This window comes from Crocuta crocuta, unplaced genomic scaffold (genome assembly GCF_008692635.1).
Source record: "Crocuta crocuta isolate KB4526 unplaced genomic scaffold, BGI_CrCroc_1.0 scaffold196, whole genome shotgun sequence".
Lineage (NCBI taxonomy): Eukaryota > Metazoa > Chordata > Mammalia > Carnivora > Hyaenidae > Crocuta > Crocuta crocuta.
The window spans coordinates 3982899-4003591 of record NW_027531026.1 but is presented as its reverse complement, the minus strand read 5'-3'; the positions used below and the strand labels follow the sequence as shown (position 1 = coordinate 4003591).

At 36.5% G+C, this 20693-nt stretch overlaps 1 long non-coding RNA gene across 1 annotated transcript in view; it reads left to right on the top strand.

The window, feature by feature from the left end:
• LOC144237331 (uncharacterized) overlaps nucleotides 1-11815 on the top strand; it is an 80876-nt gene extending 69061 nt beyond the window's left edge. The window contains exons 2-3 of the long non-coding RNA XR_013336829.1: nucleotides 3864-3990; nucleotides 11523-11815. This is a non-coding gene — a long non-coding RNA (uncharacterized LOC144237331). The remainder of the gene's footprint in view (nucleotides 1-3863; nucleotides 3991-11522) is intronic.
• The last annotated feature ends 8878 nt before the right edge of the window (nucleotides 11816-20693 follow it).

The window sequence follows — 20693 nt, the reverse complement described above, 5'->3', positions numbered from 1 at the left end:
CTTTGTACTTGTCAAACATCACTTATCTTCAGAGGTTAATCTTTTTTTAAAAATTTTAATGTTTTATTTATTTCTAGGAGAGAGAGAGAGACAGCGTGAGCAGGGAAGGGTCAGAGAGAGAGGGAGACACAGACTCTGAAACAGGCTCCAGGCTCTGAGCTGGCAGTCAGCACAGAGCCCGACATGGGGCTTGAACCCATGAACCGTGAAATCATGACCTAAGCGAAAGTCGGACGCTTAACTGACTAAGCCACCCAGGCGCCCCCAGAGGTTAATCTTTTAATATCTTCAGAACGATGTTATTTCCTTGTTTTGATGAGCAGCTGCTAATACATAAAGAAACTATCATACAATATAAGCACGCTGTTTTTTTCTTTACTTTTTGTGAAAGTATTAGTTTTATCTTTATGAAATAATTTTTTTCTAGGAAATAATTTATTTACTAGAAATAAACCTCTTTGTTGCATAAGTACAGAAGGACCACATATCTTTGGAAAGCTAACAGATAGAAGTCTGTGTTTTTGACCGTTTTACCAATATTATTTCAGAAGTTTAAACAGAGGGTGGACTAGCTTCTAAAATTAAATTGGGAATTCTGTAATTTGGTTTCTTTTGGATGGAGGGTCCAAGAAATAAGTTTTATACTGAGTTTTGTTGTTTTCAACTAATGAACAGGCATGGGATATGTAGAGGAGCAACACACGGATTAACTACCTATTTTGATTAGACAGTGTTTTCAAATTGTTTCCTAACTTCACAAAACTCTAATCCTCTGCCTTTTAGAATGTTCACTCAACAAATTTATTCTTTCTTTCTTTATTTTTTACTTGAGAGAGAGAGAGACAGAGAGAAAGTGTGAGTGGGCAAAAGGAGCAGATGGTGAGAGAGAATCTTAAGCAGGTTCCATGCTCAGTGTAGAGTCAGATGTGGGGCTTAATCTCACAACTCTGTGAGATTAAGATTTGAGCCAAAATCAAGAGTCAGAGGCTTAACCGACTGAGCTGCGCAGGTGCCCCTCATTCAACAGATTTATTATGTATGAGCAGAAGATATATTCTATAGATGTGAGTACTTTTGAGTTCACATGTGCTAATTTCTTTGCTTTTAGCTTTTTTGAGGGAGGCAGATATATACATATATTTATAATTATATAATTATATGATTATACAAGGGTCAATTGATTATATTTTCATTCTCCTTTATTCTAAGGTATCAGAAGAAAATATTCTCCACTCTGTCCTTTATTAAGAGAATTTTGAATATTTTTGTCTTTCCATTATTGTGGCATTTATTCTGCAAAACAAATTAACTTCCCATTTATGCTCCCAAACAACACACCTTTAATGATTAAATAAGACAATTATAATTTTGCTTTATTAAATTTTAAATGTTTCTTATATTATAAAACCAGTACAGACTATAAATAATAATAAAAAATTCAAGATCATAATTAATAAAATAAAAAGAGGCAATGGCAATAAGAAGGATGAACTAATGAGCAAGACTAGCAAAGGTAATGTTTCATGTAGACAGAAAATGTGTATCACACACCAAAACCTTCCAAAGATATTGGAGGTCAGCACTTTGGTCAGATAATTAATTTTTATCATTTTGGAGACCCAGGCTAGTCCTATTGTATGTGTATGTATACATGTGTGTGTGTGCATTTATATATATAGATATAGATAAATATAAAATTCTACAGGATCAACAGTGAAATGTAGACTGTAATTTGTTAAGTTTTTTTCCCCCTAATTTTGTTCAAACACTATTATTGCAAACCTTGAGGTCTGAACATAATACTTCGGTGTTCAGTGTTGGAAAGAGGATGGTTAGCAAAGGAAAATCACCCCGAAGCACCAGATTCTTTTGACTGGCAAAGAAATAAAAATAACCAGGAAGAGAGAACAGCAGCAGAGGGACAGCATCTGTTTCACTTTTTTGGGAATCGCATCTCATGGACCCATTCATTAAAATTCCAGTGTGCCTATGCTTGCTTTCTGTGAAGCTGCATTTTAACCCTATTAGATTTGGACTAGAGAAAAGAGAGAGGAAGGGCAAGAGGGAGAGATGGAGGGAGAGCATCCTCATTATAAGCGTTTCACATCCACTACATTGGATAATATCTGCTATGGGGATTGTAAACTCTCAGGCACAGTGATATATTTTTGAACATCTGAGATACTACACACTGAAAACACCATGAAATAAAAATAATCTCTTCACACTTCCCAACTGGCTGTTTATCAACTTTTTCCTTTCCCACATTCATGCATGAAGTGTCCCTTTGCAGCCAGAAACCCTGTGGTGTTTTTGGCTCTGATTTGGACAGTAACTTGCTTATTTTCAGAGTTAATGGCAAAAAGCAAAGAAAAATGTAGTCCATTAGTGTGTTATGTTATGTAAAGAAAACAAGATTGCTAAATACTGCCATTCCGTATAGTTTCCAAGCATTTCTTTAAAGCTCTTAATTTCATATCAAACATTAAATCGAACAGCCCCAAATAATAGAGTTGGAAAAAAGTTAAGTCTCTGTGCATCTTACAGTGAATGACCCACTTTTTTAAAGTTTCTGTAAACCCATCCTCTATGGGTTTATATATATATAACAAGTGTATATATACTTAAATAACCACAGCAAATATTGAATATTGACTTTCCTGTTTTTCTTTCCTTCCCTTCACCCCAAGGGGAGAACAGTGTAGGGTTTAATTCTCTCCATAGCTGCATATTTGTGCGTGTGTGCGTTGCAAATTTAACAAGCAATGATGATAAAAGATGAATAAAGTGGATTGCTGGACCAAAAGGGTATGTGATCTGGAAACTTGCTTTGAGGTTCATCAGGTGAAAGTTTTTATAATGGATACTGAGTACGAATGACATTGGTAGTTTGTCGATGAACCTGAAGCTAAATATATGCTGTTTGTCAGAGGGTTGCAAAGGACATGATAGGGCTACTGAAGCAGATTTTTCTTCTTTAGGCAAGGGATGCTCCTCCTAATAGGCTATTTCAGAAGCAAAATGCAATACTAGCTCTGGGCTAATAGTTCCAAGGAAGTGTTTTATTTTCTCAGGACAATTAATGAAATTATGTAATCCTAGAATTAAAGGGTATCTCCTCTCTGTTCATGTAAAAGCAAAATAAAATTGATATATCCCAATGCACTAATTATATGTATAAAGGCAGTTGTACACTTATTCTTTATATCTTTATAAGTGCATAACAAATAGTTTAGAAGAATACACTTTTAACTGGTATCAGTGCTTACCTCATGGGAGCTGATTTGGATTGGGGTGATGAATGGAGTGTGACTTTAGAATTCTTTGTAACATTTGTAGTTTAGTGCACATGCATTAATTTGTCATTTGAAAAATTAAAAATTATTATAATTTATGTTTTTGTTTACAAAAAAATTTTAATGTTCACTTTATTTTTGAAAGAGAGAGAGACAGAAGTGGCTGAGGGAAGAGCAGAGAGAGAGGGAGGCACAGAATCTGAAGCAGGCTCCAGGCTCTGAGCTGTCAGCACAGAGCCCGACATGGGGCTCAAACCCACTAACCATGAGATCATGACCTGAGCCAAAGTCAGAAACTTAACTGGATTGAGCCACTCAGGTGCCCCCTAAATTAAAATAAGTTAAAGTTATGTTTTCCATATGCTTGCCCTTAAACAGAACATCTAAGTTATTCAAGATAGCCTGGTATTTTTCTACTTAAAAGTTTTTATGGAAGGAGAGTTTCATTCTTAGCCATTCTAGTATTTTTTAGACTCACCCATGGTTAACATTGTTTCCTTTGTCTCTAAGTTAAGAGAACATAAATATCTCTAAGCATTTCTTTTGTTTTTATTTTCTTTTTAAAAGGTGAACATAAGTGAAGAATGCTGAGCAACGTTTCATGAAACTACAGGGCATTGCTGAAAATATCCAAGTAATGGCAGCATTCAGAACACTAACACTCCATGTTCTGGAGTTATTGCTGGACTAAAGTGTAAGAGTAAGAATAGGAACAACACTACATTTTGTGTATAAGTTTTTACTTACAAATATCATAATCCAAAAGACTAAATTTGCAGGTGAAAAGTACAACACACATCAAGAGTTTAGTGTAGTGGAGTTTTCCCTTTGATCTGCATATGTAGCATTTACTTTCAGTAGGGGTATTTTTAAAATAGAAGAGACACCAACACAGTATGATTTGGATAAACCAATCCCCAGACTCTTGATGTATGGCTTTTCCTTTGCTAGGTTCCATTAGGACTGGCTCATGCCTCCAGAGGCCATATTGGCTAGAAGTATAGTATTGCATTCGTGGGGGCCAACCAGTTTACAAGTTTGTCTAAGAATTTCAGAAATTATGCTGACAAAAAGGAAGCCCTCCCCAACAGCACTCATGCATACAGATGAGCCCTGCATCAGTTTTGTATCCTTGGCTGCCATCAGTTTGCTTTTCACTGACATATTTTGCTACTGAGCCCCAGACTTTCTCCATCTGCTAGTCTGTGCAGCACCGAACTTCACTGGGGTTCGCACACCTGGTCTTTTGAAGGAAGATGACTTTGGGTGTTCTTCAGCGGGGTCTCAGTGTCCAGCCTTTAAAAAGAGTTTTTTTTAATGTTTATTTATTTTTGAGAGAGAGAGAGAGAGAAGGAGAGTGAGCAAGGAAGGGACAGAGAGCTAGGGAGAAACAGAATCTGAAGTAGGCTTCAGGCTCTGAGCTGTCAGTACAGAGCCTGATGGGGAGCTTGAACTCATGAAGTGCTAGAGCATGACCTGAGCCGAAGTCAGCTGCTTAACCACTGAGCCACCCAGGCACCCCTAGTCTTAATTATGCCCACAATTTTTCTCTTTCGAAATCCCATTGCTGAACACAGAGTTTCTTCAATCTGCCCATTGAGAATCCCACACTTAATCTGGGTATTCTTCCCTCCTATTAGACAAGGGTATTATCTTCTGCCCGGAAGTTTACTCTCTAGGCCAGACTTTTCTTCAATCCTTTAGGGCCCTTTCACTTATTAGGCTACATCTGCTTCTCTTCACTTACTTTCTTACCTGGCTCTTCCTCTTGTGTACTGACAACTATTATTGCATCCATGATACCTGCTTACTTAATTGCCTGCTTTACATACTATCCAGGCTTCCTGGCTACCACTGTCCTTTGTTTAGTATGACACAAAAAGATCATTCTTCTATATTAGCAAACTATTTAACAAGATAAACATCTTGAGTTTCTAGTAATTGAGAATTCTAGGGATTGTGTCCCATGAAATAAATAATTACTAAGAAGAATGAGATAATGTATGTTAAATTGGATAACCGACTTTATGAAGGGTTGATTCCTATTGAAAAGTGTTGATATATAAAAGCACAATGTAACTATCTTCAGCTTTTTTTATTTAAAAATTTTGCCCATATATAATGGGGGGAAAATCCCATTTATTACAAGCCTGATTATACCATGATCATAACTAGTTGTGCTATTTGTATGGCCACATCATGGTCTGAGTAGATCATCAATTACTTTTTTTTAATTTATTTTTTTAAATTAACATCCAAGTTAGCATATAGTGCAAGAATGATTTAAGGTGTAGATTCCTTAATGCCCCTTACCCATTTAGCCCATTGCCCCCTCCCACAACCCAATCATCAATTCTTTTATTTAGAAAAAAGTACAATTAAAAATATGTTGGAAAGCCAAAGGCTATAATTTTAGTTTACATATTCTAACAATTGACATTGAAATGTTCATATCATCTTTGAAACTGTAATATGATAACTTTATAATAACTGAACATATTAAAGAGCTACAGCTCTCTATATATTTTGTAAATGTTGACTTCTTCCAAGAGACACCAATATAGTTTTATTGACAAGATATTAGCATCAGTTTTGATTAATAATATTGTTACCCTTATGCCTTTTAGCTCTGCTTATTTGCTTGAATATCAATTAAAGCTGTCCATATCAGATAAANGTGTTATATGGAAACCAACTTGACAATAAACTATTTTAAAAAAATTAAGGCTGTCCATTCAGAAAGCCTGATAATGTTGCCACTGTCTTTAGTAACTATATTGTTTGGGCCATTGTTTTTACCTACAGGTAGAATTCTCTTGTAAGGCTTAAATATTAATCTAGTCTTCCTTTTATGTAGTTCTAGGTCATCTTAGTTTGAATCTATACTTATAAATCTTTCTTCATGTTATAATATTCTGTGACCCTAATCTTTCTTAGAAAAGTTACTAAAACCAAGCAATAGGGGGAAATGGCTATTATTAGTTGGTCTTGGCATGTATTTTTTTCAGATCTTTGAATTATACTTTTTAATATAGATCTGTGATAACTTAGGTGAGTCAGGCTTGCACAGTTTAATTTAACCTTAACTACTTTTGTTAAATTTTGTTTTTTTATGAAATGTATTTCACTTCTGACATTAGGAAGATTGCAACTCTGAAGAATTCATGTGGACCTTCTGCAATCATTTTATTTTGCTAATGAACTAGAATTGATCTCTGTAATTGAAAGATAATGATACTATGTGACTATAATGACTAAATACCAGATGAAACGCTGTACGAGTGAAATTCTACACAATCCTGGATGTAATGTGGCTGCTTTATCTTAATTGTGAAATCACATTGTGTATCTTCTTGAATTTGTTAATTATTAAAGAAAAAATCAAATGAAATGAACAGTGAGAAGGATGCTGAAGTACGTGTCTGTAGACTTGAGTTTTAAACTGGATTCTTTGCAAAACCTTGGGCAAGTCACTTAATTTTCTTGGGACTCAGTTTTTCACCTATAAACCTGGTAGAACAAGGTTATTTAAGGTCTCTTCCATCTCTTCCATCTCTAGAATATGAATCCCACCAAATTGATTTTTCATAGTCAGTAAAAAATGTGAACAAAGCTGAACTGTGAAATATTTGACAAGCATTAACAGGATTGAACATGTTTTAGACGTTCAGTGTTCTGTAGGAGAAAAGAATAGTTACGATCTACTCCCCCTTCCCCCCACCAACTTGTATTTTTAAAAATTTGTAACACTGTGCAATTGACAGTTACTCTAAACTGGTTTTCTGCTTCTTGTGGTAAGGACGGAGAATGCTTAAACATAATTTCACAGGGCATGTTCTGCTCTATAAATGCAGTGACAAACAGTGGGTTGGGTTGGAGATCTGGATCAGCTTGGGTGGTATATAGTCCAGACTATACTAGATTTATCCTTGATAAACAGGGTCATGAATCTTACTGAGTTTTTTTTTTTCCATGGGGATAGGAAAAAAAGGAAAGACAGAAGCAAAAGTGCCTGCAATACCAGAGCACCTGCTTTATTAAATCTTCCCCAGGGAGGTTCATTATTAAGCTCTGAAATAGAAGATCTTACTATAAATGGCAGCTAGGAACCTGTACTCTCTTCACTTGTAATATGCATATTTTACTGATTTCTTATTAAAATCAAATTTACCAATCAGCTTATGCACAAAAATATACTTCTTTGTAGAATTATATGAGTGGATACAGCATATTAAATTGTACAGAGAATGTTCACATATTCATTAATAAAGATTCCTGCATGAAACAAAACGATTCATTTGTATTGCCTTTGCATTTCTAGAGTCTGTGTAAGATAACTGTCTTAAAAATATCAGAGAGAAGATTTTAGAAACAGGTAAAACAGACTTCCTTAATATACCAGAAAATATCTAGCTTTATTTTTACTAAGAGATAAAAATAGTAAATGCGCATATATTTTGAAATGAAAGTATATAAATAAAAATGGAGTTGTAGAGCAGATAACCTGATTAATAGACTGCTATTTATTTGCCTTAGTATTCATATGAGGCTAGATTTTAGTCATTTACATTAGTAAAACTTTTTTCCAAATAACCTCTGAGTTACAATACTTGATCTCACTTAATACATTTTTTTAAAGGGCAGAATTTTTTGGAAGGAATAAGTATTGTGTTGTGTTGTAAAGAAGAATCATATTCTCAGTCTTTTGTCCTGAATAAACAAATTCTGTGTTTGCCACTCATTGAAACACTAAGTAATTCAGTTTAATATAGACAGAGGAAAATAAAACTTCGTTACAATTTAGAAATTGCATAGCATTCAAGGACTGTGGTAGATAGGAGATCTATTTTATCTAAACCCGAAGAAGAAATGTGAAAGGAAGCATCTAGTGTGGGAAAGAATTTTGTATTACTGGAAGGTCTGGTGAAATGATGGTCAACATACCATGTTGCTTTAGGCATGTAATAAGCTCAGGAACAGCGTGGGTGCACCGGCAATCATGACAAACCTGTGTTAATTTTTCTGTGATTGGTTGGCTTATCTGAAAAATGGGGACGATGGTAGAAAATATAAGGCAAAAACACAGCAAAATCTGCATGGAAACTGTATTTGCAAATTATTTTGAAATGAAAAGTTAATTTTCTGCAGAAGTTTAAGTAATACATTAAAGCGAATTTTAATGTTGTAACTTACTAAAGAACTCCAGAAATAAGGATGTAATTTTTTGGGAGGAGATTCTTAATGCTCACAAAAATGCAGTATTCATAGTATGAATTGGAAGAAATCTCTTCCATGAATTCAGAAAATTTCTAGAAACTGATAAAAGGTAATTTTTAAAATCNAATATCAAGGCATATATATATATATGTGTATATATATATATATATATAATTAAAATACTTTCCTATCATTAGTCACTTTCATTTTCCAAACTGACACTATTTTAAAAACAATATATAGATGTATATATTGTTTTTTGGTGATTCACTTCATTACAGCCGTTCTCCGAACCAGGAAAAAAAGGCAACTGTGAAACCAGAGTGCCGAACAGGTTTTGTTGAATTCTGTGCAGTAGGCTCAGGAACTGGCAAATGCTTGGGTGAAATTCTTGAAGATGCTCCTGTTCTTCTGAGCTGGTTCTTCAAGGACAGGCAATTTCAAGTCTCCTTACCCAGGAGCTCTTTCTTTCTGGTTCTTGTGACCTAAATTTGCTAATACATTATATAGGCAATGGTAAGTTGCACTTTGATGCATTAGGTCTGTAAATGCTACCTTATTTTAGAGACTTAAAAGAAGGTAAACTTCTGTTTGCCTCAATATTGATACCTAGTGGGGGAAAGCAGCGGAGGTAAGGCTATCTTGCCTATATTTGGCTTCTAAGTAATGATTTAAGAAAACTGCAGCTCAGAGTTCATATTACACTCACAAAATAGACAAGTAATCATGGCAGAACAAAATGAAAAAGAGTAGCTTAGAAATAGAGCTGTCTTTAGAATAACCTGATACACTATGAAATGCTTAGGGTGTAAGTGAGGGTTTAGGGAGGGGGGATGCGGAGAGAGGGAGACAGAGAGAGAGAGAGAGAGAGAGAGAACCTTAAGGCTTTAAGGCTTTGATTGGTTCTTTTACACTGTGTATGGTTTAATATTGCTTTTTACCTTGAAATTGAGATGGGTTGAATTGGAATAGCGATTCACCTCAGTGGTCATAATCTTTTCAGTGTTTAGTGTCTCTAAATGCCTTAATCTGGCTCTGGGTACCTTGATTTTTGTTTTGTTTTGTTTTGTTTTGTTTTCCTGTGCCCTTCCTGATTTTTACCACTGTAGGTATTACCCCTATCCTCTATTAGAGAGATGACAGAAAAGTAATGTGATATTGACTTGAGTGTGATTTGTGTATCATGATTAGAGAAGTTATGAGAAATAAGATAACAGCAGTTTACAAAAAACTGGTTAAAGAACAGTAGTTCTTAATATCTGAAGATGTGGCCCTTGGGCCAGCAAGAGGAGTATTAGAGCTTGGTAGACCTGGAGCTTGCTAGAAATGAGAACCCTTCCCCCAGTACTGAATCAGAAACTCTGGTAGCAGGCCCAGCAATCTGTTTTAACAAGCCCTTCAAGAGATTCTTTTGTGTGCTAAAGTTTGAGAAGGAATGTCTGGAGACCAGAGCTCTTTTCTCAAGTTCTAACACTTTCTAGCTGTTAGATCTTGGAAATTTGCTGAACTTTTTGGAGACTCTGCTTGTGTCTGTAAAATGAGAGATGATCAACAATGGCCCTTCCAGCCCTAACATTCTGTGAGTCTGGGTTTCTAATTACTTGGTGAAAGGGAAGGCAGTAAGGATAAGCAATGCCGAGACACCCGGCTACAGAGATAAATCTGATATTGCTCAGTTACATGCTCCTTCCACATGTTTAATGTACAGCGATCCTTCTCAATTCTCATTAGTTCTGTATCTTTCATGTAGCAGTTACTGTAAAATAAAATGAGCCTGCTAAATAACTCAAGACCAATTCAATTTCAAGTAAGTAGAATAGATTATAGTGATCTTACTTTTAATTGTTGAAGATGACACAAAGCATCAATGATATTATAAAATGTAATTTAGAAGTACACAGCTTTTAGTGTAATGACTTTCCCCAAATTCACTATATATAAATCTAGTGTTCAGCGAGTACATAATTAAGTCTAGAAGCAATAATAGGGTGACATAGCCCCCTTTTTACATGATATAATGTATTCAAAGTTTAGAAAGTGATAAACATAGTTTTTCATAAAGATCTCCTAAAGCACACTTTGGATAGCCCAGTGGAGATTAGTTAGTTCATTTGGCCAAAGGGTAAATCTTTTACTTTTAGATTTCCTATTCTCCTAACAGCAATTTTCAAATGGTAGCCTGCTTTTCAATTTTTGCAGAGGTATGATACATGATTTGGAAAGCTATTGCTTCTACTGAAAAATGATAAATGTATGTCTTTATGAGTATTAGCTATGAACTTGAGTATTTGTGTAATATAAACCAGGATTCAGGTCTGCTCTAAGAAACTATGAATTCTGGATACTGAGAAGTCCAGGTGTGACATTTCATTTCGTATATTTGGGTTACATCAATACTGCAGACAAAGTTAACCTTCTTCATTCCATTATTGTAATGATCTGAGTCATATATATCTATATCTATATCTGTGTATATATGTATGTGTATATATATATGTATATATACAGTTTTGAAAAGGCACAGCAGTGATAAATTTGCTTTGACTAACTTGAAATCATTGGGCAGAAGGTTTGTTGCGTTAAAAAGACAAATTAGTCCACTAGACACAAATGGCACAGGTATGTTCTGGCTTTCCTTGTCTGTGTCTATTCATAATCTGATTCAACCAAGTTGAGTACAAGATATACTTAGTAGCTTTGTTTAAAAGGCTCTGTCTACGTATATGAATGCTATTTTCTTTATACAATTGAATGCTTAGTAAATATAAGCTTGTTTATGGTATTATGGAAACGATATGATAATAACAATTAAAAAATTATTTTGCTTATATTTTAGCAATACCTAAACCAGGCTATTCTTTTTAAAAAGATGCTTGTAAATGAGATCTTGGAGTCGCTTCATGGAAAATTATGTAAGACCAATTTCAACTGAGGGTGACTTCTGCGTTTCGTAGAAAGTTATCATATACTACCCTTTACAGTAAATGATACCTAATTATTTTCTTTCAGCTTTAGGTGGACACTGAAATTCTTTACATCAAAACCTGTTGTTAAAGATACAAAAAGAAGACAATAAATGCTCGAGTATTTTTTTAGAGTGGCCATGTCATTTGTCCAGAAGGGGGAGCTCTCAGTCCGCATGCAGCAGAGCAAAGCAGACAGTCTAGTATCTTATCTGCTGCTTGGAAATTGTCTGACAGAAAAATATCAACACAAACCATGCGATTTGCCGCTGGAGCACGCTGGACCTCATCTGCTTAAAAAGATGCACGGATATAGTCATCACAGTTCATAATTTAATAAACTGCTAAAAAAACCACACATTTTCATTTTAGCGACTTTGGTCTCACAACTAAATTCACATTGCTACAAAGACATTTGAATTTTGCACTAATATGTCATGAGCACTGCACCCATTGCAAATTAATGAGTCTCTGAATAGCACTGTGCATTTGTCATTTGAATTTATGCTAATGCAATGAGGTCTCCTGGTGATGCTGATAGTCCATAGCAGCTGCTCGAACCACAGAATGTACCAGCACTTTTCTTCTACTTTCTATTGCTACCTCTTTTCTTGGCTTTTCTGGCCTGTCACTTAGGCGACAATTCTGGAGCTGGTTATTGATAGGGTCGCTAATTATCTTTGACTTTACACTATTGGCCTGACCCTCAACACTGAGCAGAAGTAATGGATCAGTGTTGAGAGAATTATGTGCATCATATGGTGACAGCCTCAGACCAGGAGGTCAGAAGGAGTTCACTGAGAACCAATGGTATTTACAAAGGATGTTGGTATGGAAATTGGTAATATTTTTCAGTGATATTGTGTAATTTGTATCAATAGGTCAACCTAAGAAACTGACTGTAACCTTTGTAATCATAATGAACAGGGTATGTGTGTGTGTTTGTGCAAAAAGAGAGGGTGGTCCTTTTCTAATCTCTTCTGTTGCAATCTAAGAAAATGGTCATGGCACTACTTCTGGGTAATCAGGGCATTACCCAGTCTTTGAGTCTTTGGTACGGTGATACACATTGCTTTTTGGTCAAAGAGATGTGGTGACATATTTGGATCCAGTGGAGAGATTGTTGGCATATTGTGTGTGGGAGGGAGATGCACAAATAACCATTTTCATGGGACACAAATCAATGACAAAAGGTTCTCACTGTTATCTTCCTTTCCCAAGTCTTAATTATGAAATTAAAATTTTTCCTTAGACTATTGTTTCCATTTGACCTGCTTCTGGAACGAAAAATGAAAGTATTTAGAAATTATTCTAATAGATTTAGGAAATTAGATTTGGTGTTTAGTAATGTCATGGAAAAATTAAGCAGAAAATTAAAAGTTAAAACCAAAAGTATCCATTAGATGACGTATCTTTTGAAAATCCTTACTGAATTTAAGAAATGTTCTTTCTTTTCCTTCCCCGGGGCCAAAGAAAAGCATCCAGACTTTTTCTTTCAAATAAAAAAGTATTTTCTTTACAAGGGACAAACAAATGCACACCCTGGTTAAAATGTAGCATTGTTAGCATTCATTCCCTCCATTGTAAAAGAGGCCGAGACTCCGTAAGTAAGACTTGATTCCAGATTTATCTCCAGGGGAAGAAAACATTCCAAGGCAGATATGTATAATTATTTGTTATGTGATGTCAGGAAGCACATAGTATAGAAGTAAAAGTGACTGATTAATCTCAAACAGTGCCTAAGAGTAATAAGGCTTTTTTCCTTGTGAAACTCATAAAAGGAAGAGAATGTTTATCCTGATTCCACAGGCCACTAAGCTGCTCAGGGCTCAAGCCCCAGGAGATGCTAACACTTCTATTTCTCTCTACCCGTAGGTACCAACCCAAGGTTTAAAAGGCCGCTCTAGAGAAAGAAACTTGACTGAGAAGGCAGCACATAGATTCTTTACTACCGCGCCTCTGTTTTCCATCAAGGCAGGGAGACGTTTTTCACTCTTCTTGGAAAAACTTTGAAATGTAAACTGTTTCGATTGATGGCTCCTTCTGGCCTTGGCAACTCTTTTTGGTAGCTGGTGCTCTTTCTGTAATACTTGTTAAAAACGTCTCCGAAGCAAAGATGTTGTTTTTTATGTGATTTTTTTTTCTAAGTCAGCACATGTGTGAGTACAGACAGGCTCTCATCTTGCATGGCGGAGACTGGCAGGTGAACACCTACTCCTGTTGCCCTTATTCATTTGCAATACTTTATAAGATTAGTCTCTTTGAAAGCTGTTTTCAGTCTAAACTGTCAATCCTCTTCGAATGTGGTCTCTCTCACTGAGAATGACTCCTTGGAACTCAAGAGAATGCTGTGGCCTGCAAGTCCCTTTCTTAGCCCAGAGATGCTTCTGTGAGCCTCTGTGATCCTGTCCCTAACCCTTCTACAAGGCTGCCTGGGGGCAGCTTTCCAAAACAGGACACACATCTAGGGAACCATATGTTTCAGAGCTTTAAACTACAGACATTATTTCCACCACCATCCACGTACTTGAACTGTTTTATCTAGTATTGGAAATTTCATTTTTGGTCAACCATTTATGAAATGATTATGCATATGAGCTTTCTTAGATTCATGTAACATTCTTAAACTATATCCATGTGGAAAGAATTTAGGTGGTGACATAGATCAACCTGTTTAAATGAATTGATATAGAAAGTGAAATTGTCGGGGCACCTNAAATAAAAACAAAAAAAAAAAAAAAAAGAAGTGAAATTGTCAAACTGCATAACCCAGTGTGGAAAATGACCATTTTAATCGAAACATTGGCTGCTTATATTGTACTGTTGGACTTATAATGGTTAAATATTTCTTTTCTTCTTTTTCGTGAGTGAAAATGGGGGTGTAGGGGTGGGGTGGGGGAAGGGGCCCAGGGAGAGAGAGAGAGTCCCAAACAGGCTGCATGCTCAGTGTGGAGCCCATGCAGGGGCTCAGTCCCATGATCCTGAGCCAAAATCAAGAGGCAGACACTCAACCCATTGAGTCACCCAGGTGCCCTATTATTTTTTTATCCTGTGCTATATCAAGTCAAGTTCGTGAGTTACATATTCTTATTTGTTGGGGACTTATTTTTCTTTGTCTGATTATGTTTTTTCTTTCTTTTTAAAAAAATTTTAAAAAATGTTTTATTTATTTCTGAGAGAGGGAGAGAGGCAGCGTGAGCAGGGGAGGGTCAGAGAGAGAGGGAGACACAGAATCCGAAGCAGGCTCCAGGCTCTGAGGTGGCTGTCAGCACAGAGCCTGACGTGGGGCTCGAACCCATGAACCGTGAGATCATGACCTGAGCCGAAGTTGGAAGCTTAAGCGACTGAGCCACCCAGGCGCCCCAATGTTTTTGATTTCTCACATATAATTCTTATACTCTTTGTTTTTCAGAATATGTGAAAAAATGCAAATCAGTAACTAAATGACAGAATGGTTGTGCAGAGTCAGTGCTTAGCTTGCTTCTCGTTCCCCCAGCCCCACTTCTTTTTTCTTCCCTTGGTCCTATTAGGGACCTCAGCTACACTGAGACCCCACCCCCCTTGCCTTGAGGGGGGATATTTAAGCCAAGGAGAAGCTAAACAAAGGACCAGATCTTTCTGTAGAACCAGGAGGAAGTCTGGTATCAGTGGCCTTTTTGAAAAAGGATTCAGTTTTCATTACATTCTTGCCTTTTCAAAGCTTTCTTTCTTTATTATAATGAATTAAATTTACTAAAGAAAATTATGGCAGTTTACTCCCAGGGAGACCTTAATATTCTCATTTGTAAAGTAAGATAAATTTGTAAAAATTTATAAACAAGTAGGTGGTATCTAACAAACCTTCTAAAGAAAAAATTCTCTTTTCTATGCTTCCAAATGATAGCATCATCACAAAGTTCCAATTTTGATTACTTTGGGTCCTGGAGATTAATGCAGAGGCAAAACACCAAAACCCTAAAAATATTTAAATGAAAGTGTGTTTTGAGTTTGATTAAAAAGTAGTGGAAAGAAAAAATATCAATTTATCCTAGTAAGATTTTTATTTGAAGAAGCGAAGATACTTGTAGGAAGAAGACAACTATATATACATACATATGTGTGTATGTGTATATATGTATGGGGGGGATTAGTGTAGGGGGAGAGAAATTGAAAAATTAAACAAATTATTATTATTGTGGTAAGAACACCTGACATGAGATCTGCCCACTCAACACATTTTTAGTTGTACAATGCAGTATCATTAACCATAGTCATCATGTTGTAGCAAATCTCTAGAACTTATTCATCTTGCATAAGTGAAACTACATACGAGTTGAACAACTCCCCACTTCTCCCTCTCTCAAATCTCTGGTAATCACCATGCCACTCTCTGCTTTTCTTATTCAGCTTTAGGAAAGAAGGAAATCCTGTATATGTGACACCATGGATGAAACGGGAGGACATTATGCTACCTGAAACAAGGCAGTCACAGAAAGACAACTACTGTATGCGCCTGCTTATATGAGGTATGTGAAATAGACTCCTAGAAGCAGAGTGAGCAGTGTTGGAGGGAGTGGAGGAGAACAGAAGTAGAAAGGGAAGTTGGATGTAAGTCACTTCTCTCAAGTGCCTCACTGAATCCCTGGTATCACCTTCCAAGTTCTTCAGCTTGTCTTTCTTTTACTAAATAACACACCTTTGCTGCTTCTTTCTGCTCACACTGGGATATAAAAGTATAAAGGCTCTTGAACTCCCAAGGTATAAAACAAGTATGTACCATCCCAATTAGGTGTACTATGTGTGTGTGTGGGAGGAGGGGGTACGGGGAAGAACAAAGATATTAAAAAACTTGCAAGTGCACTGCTAAGAGAAAAATTATTGAAGTGAGGAAATTTGAGACTAACGTCTAGCATTTTTTTAAGGTCGCTTGAGAGAGCTTTTAAAATCATAAGCGAGAAAGGGAAATTAAAATGCTGAGACTATTATTTGAACAATGTCTGTATAATATAATGATAGGGCATTTTGGGGCCTGGTCCAATTTATGCGAGGACATTAGAGTAAATTTTCACACTCTTTTTTAAAACCTGGGAACACCATGGTGCATGTGAACTAGGGCCCTTCAAGGGGATGCAGCTGATCCTGAAAATATGATCCATGGCCCTTGATTTTTGGTTAGATGACTAACAAACTTTAAATTCACCAGCTTGCAAAGCCCATGTCACATCCCTTAGCCTCTCTGTCTTTCCTGGAGGGCCTGATTTTAGGGTATGGTCTCTGCAGGGCGGGCATGTAGGAAATGCTTGCCAAGTGATTTATTTTGCTAAGATATGATAATCAGCTTAGTAGGACTTGGTAGCTTAAAAAATCATAAACGGTATGGAAAAGATGTCTACATTTCTAAATCTTTCAAAAAAAAGCCTTCAGAAATTTTATCTGGCACTATGAAAATAGACTCCACAGAAGATTTCTTCCCCTTCCTCCTCCCACTCCCCAATTTAAATCAACTAATTAAGAAAGACTGTAACTAGAAGGGAATGATTAACTCATTAACTTAATCATTGTCATACTTGTGAATATGGACTTGTACCAGAGTTGAGAGGTTAATGAATTCAAATATATTGTCAAAACTGCCTATGGTTTTCAAAGAGGAGGATTTTATGCTCCGTAGTTTATATGCTTAGAAGTTAGTACTCGGCTGTGATAAAGTTTGACATCAAAACAGGTTACTAAAATTGCGCAGAAAACGGTGAGTAGGAAAAATAGGAATTTCTCTTTATCACCATTGCCAACCTCATTGCTACTTTCAAGGCCACTACCACAAATTCTACCATTATTTTCACATAGATATTTCTTTTTTCACCTGGGTAGCAGGGAATTGACTTGCTTGGGCATAAGCCTGCCCATACATAGGGATGTTTCAGCGTATATCCTTACTATTAATGTTTTAAAGCAATAGGTTGATGGATTAATGGTTAATGAGCCATTACCTACCTTGTTATTCATCAAATATAGTAGGCCCTGAGCTAGGTACAGTGAGTGGATCCGGTGTTCAACAGAAGAGACACTGCTCTTGCCCTGGCGGCACTTACCCCCAGGGAGTTGCATTGACACATGATAGAAATAATTATCTCATCGTAAATTGTGATTAGTATTCAGTAAAGCACAAGAGAAGAGAGATTATTGCCTCATGATGGGACCCGATTTAGGTTAGGAAGCTTCTCTATGGAAGCAGCAATTGTGTCTGGTGGAAGATTGGGAGGAAGAGAATTCCAGGCAAGGGTAAACAGCACATGCTGGAGAAGACCGTACAAAGACTATGCTGATATGGAATTTAGGATTTTCTTTTAAGAGACATAGAAAACAATTGAAAAATTTTAAGAAGGATTGACATGATCAGAATTTTATTTAAAGAAGATCACTGTGGCTATTTGTGGAAAATATACTGGAGGAGGGAACATAGTAGAAACATGAGAACAGAGGTTGAGCTAAGAGAGGATGGTGTCTCAGAGAAGAAGGTGGGGATGGAGAGAGGGACATGGAACAAAGATATAATTTGAGTTGATTGTTAGATTCCGAATATTGAATGGATACTGAATTGATAGGTAGAATGATAGAATGGCTGTTGAGCAATGTGTGGTAGGGAAGGGTTTACGAGAATATCACGTGTCAGAGACTTCCTACCCCACTAACCGCCCACACAATTGTACAGTAATTCCATCCTTTGAAGAGAAATACTGTGCAGTGCAGCCATATGGCACAACTCCAGGGGGACCCTCACAACGTTTCCATGTGCTTGGTGTCCCTGGGAATTGTGCATTGGGATGGCCCTGGGGCTATGACATATTGATCGTGCTTTGTTGTCTGTAAGGATTATGAAATAGGATGTTATTTGCACTGAGGGCCCCCATGTATGGTTGTGTTCTCCTGAGGGGCTGGCTGGGGATTGGAAAATGCATCATATCATGGGACTGTGTCTTTCCCTAGGAAGGGGGCACCTTTTGCTAGTTGGTCTATCCCAACTAGGGGAATATTTAATAATTCACTATTCAGAGTATTGTTCTTGTATAATTTATACATCTTAAAGAGTGATATTTTTCTAATTATGTACTAGTTGTAGCCCTGTTACCATTACTCAGATACACATGTACCACAAATTCACCTCTTCACACCATACAAGATGATGTAGACAGGGCATTAACGAAAGCATTTATGAGTTGCAGATGAAATAGACGTCAGAGGAAAAGTATCTGTAGTAGTAAGAAGGAGCCATTTGTCAAGGTAGGAGATTTGGAATCCAAAGCTTCCAGCTATAATTTTCAAATTCCAGTTACATTCACTTGAATAGGTAAAATCTTTAAGCAAGCCACCCCTACGTCTCATGGTCTGCTTTCGCCTTGTAATCCTAGGTCCATTGTCACTAGTGTTCAGTCACATGTTCACAGCTGCAGATTACCGGTATCACCTACAACAGATTCCTTCCTTAGCTAGTAGTAAATATGACAATAGGGTCCTTCTCCCTCTCTTTCCCTATGTTCTCCAAGTCTAAAGAGGGTGCAAGTTTAGACATCCAAAGGCTGTTTTTTGTATTCTTTTGATTTCTGAGTTTGATAGACCTCTGAGTCAAAAGCTAAGGAATCTTGATTCGACCGTTCAAATTTAAATTTAAAGTAATTCAAATCTTCAACCTTAGGTTTCAACAATCTAAAGCAGAATAGAACAGCTATTTTACCCCATAGTTGTTCTATCACTTTCTTCACTATTGCAGCAAATGCACCACCATCAACCCGTTTGATTAAGTCAGAACATGGACGTTTTACAGTTCCTCTGTTCTCCTTTCTCCTCTCACCCTCATCTGGTCCCTAAAGCCTATTTCTTGAATCCATCTTCTTTCCTCCATATCAGTTGACCAAGTAAGGCAGTTAGAATGAGTTTTCTTAAATGCAGTTAATCACTTCATTCCTTCACTTAAAATTCTTCAGTGACTTTTTATTATCTTCAAATAAAATTTATTGGCCAGTCAGACAAAGTCTTTAATAAACAACTGATGTCTCCCAGCTACCTGTTTGTCTGTTTTCATCTCCTGCCATTCCCATTTAAGTTACAGTGAAATGTAGATTTTGACATACACCTGGTCTTTCATAAGGCTGTGACTTTTCAAATTCTCTCTCTCTCTCTTCTTTTCTTTTCTTTTCTTTTCTTTCTTTCTTTCTTTCTTTCTTTCTTTCTTTCTTTCTTTCTTTCTTTCGCTGGCTCTCCCCTTTCTTTTTAGTGTTCTGGCTAACTCCAAATCATTCCATAAGTCTCAGATCAAAACCCATCTCTGATAAGCACTGAAACAGCCCCTGCTCCTGACTCAGGCACCCCCTTACTAGGTGGAATTAGGGGCTTTTCTAGCATTCTGTGCTTGGCTCTACCATGTGATTTAATTGTGTTGTCTCTGTGGGTTCAGTGTTTTGTGTAGCTCTGGTATAGAGAAGAGTGGCTTGGAAGGTGGCCTTTGAAGTTACACAGTCCTAATCAAATGTGTGACCAGACAAGTTTGGCATTTCTAAATCTATTATAATGGATTATTAATTTAAAAGGACAATGCAAGTAAAATGCATAACTGTGCCTGGTGTACACTATGTGTGTGATAAGTATTGTTTGTTGTTGTTGGCATCAGTCGGAGTAGTATCTTTTATCCTTAGTTTTTAACACTTAATAGATGTTTTGGACATTTTGGTTGGTTGAATAAATAAGTCTATACCAAGGAAGATTGACTTAAAAAATCTTGACGATAATTTGAATTTCTTATGGGAAAACTGTCTGAAATTCCAAGAAGTTTGGATACCTGACCATGTTAACATTGTACTGTCAAGGGCATGAATATGGAATACTCTAGATTTCATAACTGACACTTGATACATAGGGTTATGAAACAAAAACTACAAGTATTTGCTTAATTAAAATTGTTGGCATCACCTAGCAGAATTCTTATATACCATATAATTATGAGTGATATAAAGAAGACTTCTAGGAAACGTTTTGTGAAGTGCATGGTATAAGGATGTTTCCACTAGATTATAGATTCTGTGCTCTGCATTCTCATATATCCAGTTTCCATACAGAGCTTGTTATTTATTTTCCTGTGTGAATCAGCTGATATGTGGATGTTTGAAGGCTGAGTTTCTTTTTTCTTTAACTCTATATATGTGATTAATGATCGTTAACATGCATGATTAGATAAGATAATATTTAG